Genomic DNA, 9,991 nt, shown 5'->3' with positions numbered 1-9,991 from the left:
ACACTAAAAATAGCACCCTATTGCTGGGGTGCTAACAGAAACAGCAAGTAGTATCCCTTTAGTGCCAGAACATAAGAGAAGTCGGCTGCCAAATATACTTCCCAGACCTGCGCATCACAAAGCATAATGGTGGGTTTGAAGATGAAGAGCTGCTTAATAACTATGAACCTCCAGCAGGATAAATACAAAAGAAAGCACAGCTCACCACTTCATAATAAACTACTGAAAACCAAAGACAAAGAGAAAAATTTAAAAACAGACAGAGACAAAAGACAAATACCTTTAAACAGCACCACCTTTAGGCACAGGCAACTGTGGTCCTGGCCTGGACTTGTGCTTTGGGGGTTCGTGTTTGGCTTCCTTCCCACCTGTCACTCTCCACAGGGTGAGGGGCCTGCAGTCTGGCTGATACGCCCACCCGCAGCAGCACACTCTGTAACTTGGGGTCCAAACACTTGGGGCCTCGAATTCCCTGCCCACAGAGCCTCGGGTCCACCTCCAGCCCGCCCAGCCCTCTTTCCGCTGGAGTGCAAGCCCCAGGCCTGAGTGTGCCCGGAGCGTACCAGTGCCGGCCGAATTCCTTAAGCATGCAGACACCATCTCCATTCAGGAACGACCCAAAGGTGGGACAAGAAAGGACTTTGGGTCAAGGGCCTCCGTTTTGTGGCCTGAGAAGGAAGTAGGGGCGAGACCGCCTTCGAAAGAACAACCAGTTGACTGAAAACTTCCCAACAGACGTGACGGAAGCCTTAAGGCAACGGGCTGATATTCTGGAAATGATGAAAGAAAAATAAATGCAGACAAGAGTTCTACACCTCAAAAAATACTTTAGAATTAAAGAGAACGTACCTCAAAAACAGAGAGAGAGAGCTCCACCACCGCCCCGCACCTCGCGCCCCGCGGGGGACAGAGAGGACGTCCGTGCGCAGGTGCGCAAGGGATGCCGGTACTGCCTGGTGGTCCCAGACGGCGTTGGGCCGCGCATCCGACTGTTCCCAGTCAGGTGGCGGGTGGCGTGAGGGTAGAAGACTGCGGGGAAGGCGCGAAGTTTAAAAGGCAGCCCTCCTCAGGGCCTCCAAGAGCGGGCGCCGCCTGGACGAAATGCCACTGCCGCTGGAACCTGGCCACGGGACAGCATGGCGGCGGCGGGCTGGGAGGACAGCCCCTACTTCTTCAAGGTGGTGGAAAGCTGCTTCGACCACGCGGCCAGCATCCTGGAGGGCAAGTTGGCGGCACACGTCCAGAACGGCGAGAGTGAGAAGCAGAAGCGGAACGGGGTGCGTGGCATCCTGCGAATCCTCAAGCCCTGCAACCACTTGCTGAGCCTGAGCTTCCCCATCCCGCAGGACAACAGCGCCAGGGAGGTCATCCGGGGCTATGGGGCCCAGCACAGCCGGTACTGCACGCTCCCGTTACAGCAAAGATGTGAATGTAAAGTAAGTAAAAGTTTTGGCTTCCCTTGTGACGTCTAAATGTGCTGTGGTTGATGTGCCATTTGGGGTGCTAATGCTGGTGTTAATACCAAGAATTACACCAGTAATAAATTGGAAAAGATCACAAGGGGATTCATCATGCAACTCACAAAAAAGGGTTTTATTGGTCCTGGCGTTGATGTGCCTTCCCCAGGCATGGGCACATGCGAGCAAGATATGTCCTAGATTGCTGACACCTATGCCAGCACCATAGGGCATGTAAATTAATGCACGTGCCTGCCATCCTGGTAAATCCATCAGTCTGGGTCGCATCCACCCACATCTCCCTGCTACTGGCTGTAGTGTTTTGCATGGGATTGAAAACTTCCTTAATGAAGCCTATTTCATGAGCATTTTAGGAATGACACCAGGGTTTGGAGATAAAATATGTTTTTTAGGGATTGGGCAATTTCGCAGTCTATATTTACATTGTAATTTTGCTAAATGTGTTGGTGTTGCTGAATCTAATGGGAGCATATGGAATTCAGATTGCAACATGGATCAATCCTGAATTTCTCCAAGGCAAAGCCCTCGGAAAGAAGCATCCTGCAAGCAAACTGGCATATTCATCCCTATTGCCAATGAGAAGCAGGTGACCAAATCCAGTGCACCCAGAGTCAAAGCCAAGATCATTGTTGAAACTGCCAATGAAGTTGATAAGATTTTTCTGAAGAGGAACATTATGGTTATTCCTGATCTATATTTGAATACTGAGGGAGTGATAGTATCTTACTTTGAGTGGCTAAAGAGTATAAATCATGTCAGCTATGGCTATTTGACCTTCAAGTATGAAAGAGATTCTAACCACCGTTTTCTCATGTCTGTTCAAGATAGTTTGGAAAAAAAATTTAGAAAACACGGTCGAACTTCTCCCATTATATCCACAGCAGGGTTCCAAAACAGGATATCCAAGAAAGACATTGTGCTTTCTGGTTTAGCTTACCCTATGGAGTTTTCCACCAGGCAAATCATGTATACAGCCAGAAAGTATAACCTAGGTTTGGACCTGAGAACAGCTACCTATGTAAGCACCACTGAGAAAGTCTTCGGAGTGTACAATGAAGCTGGTTTGACCTTCAAATAAATGGATCATAGCTGACTTCTTCACTATCCTCTTTACCTGTAACTTCTGCAAACTTATCACATGTTAAATTTAACCACAGAAAGATTTTTCTCTTAGGGACATCGTTCTCAATAAGTCTGTCCAAATCAAAGAAATAAAGGGTCCAAAGAAATTAAGAGTGGGAGATCACATACACGTTGGTGAGTGTGAAAGTAGAAATTGCCTGTGCTAGGGGGACACTTGGGATTTTTTGCCTTTAAATAAAAAGTCTTTTTATCTAGCAATATGCTCCCTTACTCCCTTGCCTGTTCCCAACATGTTAATTACCTTTTGTTTCAGTTTAGCAATCAGTCATTTGCATAATTTTGCTCTGGCCAAGTCTGAGATGGGACATGCTATAAATTTGATGCATTTAAGAAGTAGGTGTGGGGCATTTTCAGAAGGTAGTATTGTCCTAAAATCAGTTATTATTATTTCACATCAGCAAAATAACTCAATTTCCCAGGTTGCAAACAAAAATAAAAGCTGTTTCTTATATGCATTTTATTTTTTAGATATTTAGATATTTTTTAGATTTAGGACCTTTTGAACAGTGGTATACCAAAGAAGTACATGTTGCTATAATAAAATTGCCTTTAATCATTTAACAAGCCTAACCTTGACTCAAGCAGTTAGTGCTTATAAACATAAATGAAAAAGGGGCGCCTGGGTGGCTCAGTCGTTAAGCGGCTGCCTTCAGCTCAGGTCATGATCCCAGGGTCCTGGGATTGAGGCCTGCATCCGGCTCCCTGGTCAGCGGGAAGCCTGCTTCTCCCTCTCCCACTCTCCCTGCTTGTGTTCCTGCTCTCGCTGTCTCTGTCAAATAAATAAATAAAATCTTAAAAAAAAAAAAAACATAAATGAAAAAAAATCTCGTATTTTATGACATAAAATAATATCATTTATAGCTTATCAGTTCTGTATTATTGTTCAGCAAAGATAAAAAGCCAGATGGATAATCATTATCTTCATAACTACAGATGATGGAGGCTATTTTTATTGTGGCTATCTGAATTTGCTAAATATAATTCTGACATGTAGTGCAAATAATGCAGTAACCTCCTTATCATGTTAATTTTTCTTTCTTCAAAGATGTATTATGCTGAGTAATTGAACAATAATTCAAGTAGAGTAGCCCAGAAAAAAACTATTGGTCTTGCTGTGCGGAGTCTGGCTGACAGCTTAAGCATTGCCAACGTCTCCAGCCCTGCCTAATTCCATGTCCCTTTTCTTTTGAGGCCTCAAATTCACACAAGCTTAATTAACAAAGTGGGGCTTAAAGCATTGGATTGAGTGTTTTGTTTGAGATTTTTTTCTTTTGGCCAGGACCTTTTGAACAGTGGTATACCAATGAAATACTAGACATTAGGTATGTAATGAATGAGTCTTTTTTAAAAAACAATAATACTCTTTCAGCAATTCTAATTACTTTGTAACTTCATGACTTAACCTGGTAATAAAAAGTTATTAAAAGTCTGCCTTTTCGGGCGCCTGGGTGGCTCAGTTGGTTGGGCGACTGCCTTCGGCTCAGGTCATGGTCCTGGAGTCCCGGGATCGAGTCCCGCATTGGGCTCCCTGCTCGGCAGGGAGTCTGCTTCTCCCTCTGACCCTCCTCCCTCTCATGCTCTCTGTCTCTCATTCTCTCTGTCTCAAATAAATAAATAAAATCTTAAAAAAAAAAAAAAAAGTCTGCCTTTTCAAAAAAAAATGAAAGGGAAATATTTTCAGACAAATAGCAGCTAAGGACATTTAGCACCAGTGTACTTTCATAACAGAAATACTGAAAGGATTTCCTTATATAGAGGGAATATGTTGCTAAATGGAAACATTGAAATAGAGGGATGAATTAAGAGCAACTAAAAGTTTGAACATGTAAGTTTATTTTTTATTTGTATCTTTTTTTATTAAGTTCAATTAGCCAACATATAGTACATCATTAGTTTTTGATGTAGTGTTCAATGATTCATTAGTTGCATATAACACCCAGTGCTCATTATGTGCCCTCCTTAATACCCATCATATAAGTTTTTATTTTTTTTATTTTTTATTTTTTTTATTCTTATGTTAATCCCCATACATTACATCATTAGTTTTAGATGAAGTGTTCCATGATTCATTGTTTGTGCATAACACCCAGTGCTCCATGCAGAATGTGCCCTCCTCAATACCCATCACCAGGCTAACCCATCCTCCCACCCCTCTCCCCTCTAGAACCCTCAGTTTGTTTTTCAGAGTCCATCATCTCTCATGGTTCGTCTCCCCCTCCGATTTCCCCCCCTTCATTCTTCCCCTCCTGCTACCTTCTTCTTCTTCTTCTTTTTTTTTTCTTAACATATATTGCATTATTTGTTTCAGAGGTACAGATCTGAGATTCAACAGTCTTGCACAATTCACAGCGCTTACCAGAGCACATACCCTCCCCAGTGTCTATCACCCAGTCATCCCATCCTTCCCACCCCACCCCCCACTCCAGCAACCCTCAGTTTGTTTCCTGAGATTAAGAATTCCTCATATCAGTGAGATCATATGATACATGTCTTTCTCTGTTTGACTTATTTCACTCAACATAATACCCTCCAGTTCCATCCACGTTGTTGCAAATGGCAAGATCTCATTCCTTTTGATGGCTGCATAATATTCCATTGTATATATATACCACATCTTCTTTATCCATTCATCTGTTGATGGACATCTTGCCTCTTTCCACAGTTTGGCTATTGTGGATATTGCTGCTATAAACATCGGGGTGCACGTACCCCTTCGGATCCCTACTTTTGTATCTTTGGGGTAAATACCCAGTAGTGCAATTGCTGGATCATATGGTAGCTCTATTTTCAACTTTTGGAGGAACCTCCATACAGTTTTCCAGAGTGGCTGCACCAGTTTGCATTCCCACCAACAGTGTAGGAGGGTTCCCCTTTCTCTGCATCCCCGCCAACATCTGTCATTTCCTGACTTGTTAATTTTAGCCATTCTGACTGGTGTGAGGTGGTATCTCATTGAGGTTTTGATTTGGATTTCCCTGATGCCGAGCGATATTGAGCACTTTTTCATGTGTCTGTTGGCCATTTGGATGTCTTCTTTGGAAAAATGTCTGTTCATGTCTTCTGCCCATTTCTTGATTGGATTCTTTGTTCTTTGGGTGTTGAGTTTGATGAGTTCTTTATAGATTTTGGATACTAGCCCTTTATCTGATATGTCATTTGCAAATATCTTCTCCCATTCTGTCGGTTGTCTTTTGGTTTTGTTGACTGTTTCCTTTGCTTTGCAAAAGCTTTTTATCTTGATGAAGTCCCAATAGTTCATTTTTGCCCTTGCCTCCCTTGCCTTTGGTGTTATTTCTAGGAAGAAGTTGCTTCGGCTGAGGTCAAAGAGGTTGCTGCCTGTGTTCTCCTTTAGGATTTTGATGGACTCCTGTCTCACATTGAGGTCTTTCAACCATTTGAAGTCTATTTTTGTGTGTGGTGTAAGGAAGTGGTCCAGTTTCATTCTTCTGCATGTGGCTATCCAATTTTCCCAACACCATTTGTTGAAGAGACTGTCTTTGTTCCATTGGACATTCTTTCCTGCTTTGTCAAAGAAAAAAGTTGGAGAGGGGTAAAAAGCACTAAACTACTAAACTACTAAACTATTAAAACTATGCTAAAATCCTTATATCGCCCAGGAAGTGGTAAAAGTACTAATTTATAGGATGCATGTGGTAATATCCAGGGTAATAGCTAAGATAAGAATAAAAGATCGCCTCCTAATAGAAAGGAAAGAATGAAGTGATTTTAAAAAAAGATTAATCCAAAAGAAGGCAAGAAAGGGGGAAAAAAGGGAATATAGAGCAGGTGTGGCAGTGGTGAGGTGGGAAGTTAAATCCAATTACATCAGTAGTTATGTTAAATGTAAATAGACTAAATTCTTTGACTAAGAGTTTATCAACTAAATGCTACTTAAAAGAATTATACCTTAAATATCAGGTACAGAAAGGTTGACAGTAAAAGGATAGGAAATGTTCCATCTTATAAATGATAAAAAAGAAAAAAAGAAAGCTTATAAAGTGCCAGTGGAAACCTTGTCAGCACCTCTCCTTTGTCCATTCCCACAGAGAGATGTTAGAGTTGGGGAAGTAAACCATAATAAGATTAGCATAGGGTGGCACTTATAATCAATTCTAGTTTGGCTGTATAAGGCAAGGTCAATATTCAACCCAGAGGTGCCTCAGGAATAAATACAGTCTAATTCAAAAGAATAGAGATAGTATTTTGAGAAGCCACATTTCCTTTAACTCAAACTTGCAAATGTAGTCCCAGGCCCGGAATACAGAGCTGATAACAAGAACCACCACAAACAACAAAAACCTCCAATGTCCAGAAATCTCTTTATTGGGACACCTGGGTGGCTCAGTCAATTAAGCATTTGCCTTCGGCTCAGGTCATGATCCTTGAGTCCTGGGATTGACTCCCATGTCAGGGAGTCTGCTTCTCCCTCTGCCTCTGCCCGCCGCACCCCCCCCCCATGCCCCTTGTTCCTGCTCTCTCTCACTCACTCTATATCACACAAATAAATAAAATCTTTTTTTTTTTAAGGGGGCTTCCCACATTTACCACTCTTCATTTTCTTGTGAAGCATACATTCACCCAAATGAGCTAGGAAGCCCTTCATGATCTTACCATGTCTTCAATAAAAATATTTAAATTTCCCATTCTAATTGTTCAATTAGGTCACTGCTCCATAGGTTTTCAGGGTTCTTTTAACCCATTTTTTAATGTGTTTTGAAATATGTTCCTTGATCCAATGAGATATTGGTTATGGCTCCAAATTGACATAAAATGCCTATTTCTAGGACCTTGATGGTGTTTCAGCTGCTGTTTCTGAAAGAGTGTCTTCTGAAAGTATGTCATTTTTGTTAAAATCCTTTTGAATCCTTCAGAGACATTAACAGACATTAACATAAAGAGTGTCTTCTGAGAGTATGTCATTTTTGTTAAAATCCTTTTGAATCCTTCAGAAACATTAATCCCTGTGTCAGTCACCTGTCAGGTTTGGGTCAGTCTTTGTTCTTGGGGGATTTTCCAAAGGCCAATTTCAGGTAGTTTTTCTCTTGATAACATTCAGGAAATTACATTTGTAATTTCCACATTAGTGACTGGTAGATGGCAGTGGAATATGTTTTTGTAAATTCATTGTTGTATGGTTTGGCCACTACCATGCCTGCTCATTTCATGTATCCAAGTGGTTACCTACAGGCAGTGGACCAAGGCATCATCTCGGCATTCTGATTCTCCTCTGAGACAGTAACTGGGTTCTTTTTGGTGAGCATCCATATGATCTACTTTAATTTTCTTTCTAAAATTCCACAGACCAGCATGCCTGGGTGGGGCAGTCAGTTAAGTGTCTGACTTGGTTTGGGTTCGGGTTGTGATCTCAGGGTCGTGAGATTGAGCCCCTGTTGGGCTCCATGCTCAGTGGGGTGTCTACTTGGGAGTCTCTCTCTCCCTCTCCCTCTGCCCCTCCCGACCCCACTCGCTTTTGCTCTCTGTCTCTAAATAAATATATCTTTAAAAAAATAATAAAATAAAATTCCACAGACCTTTCACAGTTGTGTTCCTCACCTACAGTAGTCTTTACCTGTTCATTCATTAAACATTTATCAGCTATACCCTTGGGCCATTGGCTCTGGACTAAGAATTTGTGATACCCACACTTTTTTAATGTAGCATTTTATACTAGTTAGGACTTTGTTCTAGAGCAAGATTTAGTTCTTTTTGTATTACTGTATGCACTGCTTTCAGTTCAGCCCATTCTGCAAAATTACCTGTGCCTTTTCCTTTTTTTAAAATTTAATTCCAGTATAGTTAACATACAGCATTACATTAGTTTCAGGTGTGAAATATAGTGATTCAGTAATTCTATACATTACTCAGTGCTCATCATGTTAATCCCCTTCAGCTATTTCACACATCCCCCCACCCACCTCCCCTCTGGTAACCATCAATTTGTTCTCTATGGTTGAGTATGTTTCTTGGGGTGCCTGGGTGGCTCAGTCACTTAAGCATCCCAACTCTTGATTTTGGCTCAAGTCATGATCTCAGGGTCCTGGGATTGAGCCCTGCATCAGGCTGCTCACTCAGTGGGGAGTCTGCTGGAGATTCTCTCCCTCTCCCTCTCCCTCTGCCCTTTGTCCCCCCACACTTGCTCTCTCTCTCTCAAATAAATAAATAAGTCTTTTAAAAAAAAGAGTCTGATTCTTGGTTTGTCTCTTTTTTCCTTCGCTCATTTGTTTTGTTTCTTAAATTCCACATATGAGCAAAATCATATGGTATTTGTCTTTCTCTGACTCATTTTGCTTAGCTTTATACTCTCTAGCTCCATCCATGTTGTTGCAAACGGCAAGATTTCATTCTTTTTTACATATATATATGTATGTATATTCCAATATATACATCCACTATATATATATATATCCATCATATGTGTGTGTGTTTATGATATATGATATATATATCACATCTTCTTTGTCCATTCATCTATCAATGGACACTTGGTCTGCTTCCATAGTTTGGCTATTGTAAATAATGTGCAATAAACATAAGAGTGCATGTATCCATTTTAATTAGTGTTTTTGTATTTGGGGGGTAGATACCCAATAGTGCAATTACTGGATTGTAGGGGATGTCCACTGTCACCACTTATATTCATATATTCAGCATAGCACTGGAAAGTCTAGCCATAGCAGTCAGACAACAAAAAGAAATAAAAGACATCCAAATTGGTAAAGAAGAAGTAAAACTTTTGCTATTTGCAGATGACATGATACTATATATAGAAAACCCGAAGACCCCACCAAAAAATACTAGAATTGATAAATGAATTCAGTAAAGTCACAGAATACAATATCAACATACAGAAATCTGTTGCATTCCTATACACTAATAATGTAGCAGCAGAAAGAGAAACTAAGAAATTAAGAAAACAATTCCATTTACAAGTGCACCAAAAACAATAAAGTACCTAGGAATAAACTTAACCAAAGAGATAAAAGACCTGTACTCTGAAAACTATAAAACATTGATGAGAGAAATTGAAGACTACACAAAGAAATGGAAAGACATTCTGTGCTTCTGGATTGGGGGACTAAATATTGTTAAAGTGTCTCTGCCTTTGCCTTTTTCAAGTAGGGATTTACTGTCTGCTGGGCAAATAGTGACTTCCATATGAAGTGTCCTTTTTCAGTACAGGAGCTCCCATTGGTGGAGCAAACAGCCTGTTACACTTCAGTGGGAAGAGAGTCATAAAATTCAGACCACTCACCAACAGGAGAAAGTGTTCTATCATTGATCCTAGAGGTGAAGAGAGACTACCTGCCCATGAATATGATGCACTTACTCCATTTCAGCATATTCCTAAGTATAACATTTACATTTTACCA

The 9,991-nt window shown here is 41.0% G+C and overlaps 1 pseudogene; it reads left to right on the top strand.

Moving 5' to 3' along the window:
- Positions 1–1,136: 1,136 nt before the first annotated feature.
- Positions 1,137–2,556, top strand: LOC110593572 (annotated as a pseudogene).
- Positions 2,557–9,991: the final 7,435 nt, after the last annotated feature.

The sequence above is a fragment of the Neomonachus schauinslandi genome, chromosome 5 (assembly GCF_002201575.2).
Source record: "Neomonachus schauinslandi chromosome 5, ASM220157v2, whole genome shotgun sequence".
Taxonomy (NCBI): Eukaryota; Metazoa; Chordata; class Mammalia; order Carnivora; family Phocidae; genus Neomonachus; species Neomonachus schauinslandi.
The sequence above is the reverse complement of the archived record's forward strand: the minus strand, read 5'-3'. Positions and strand labels throughout refer to the sequence as shown.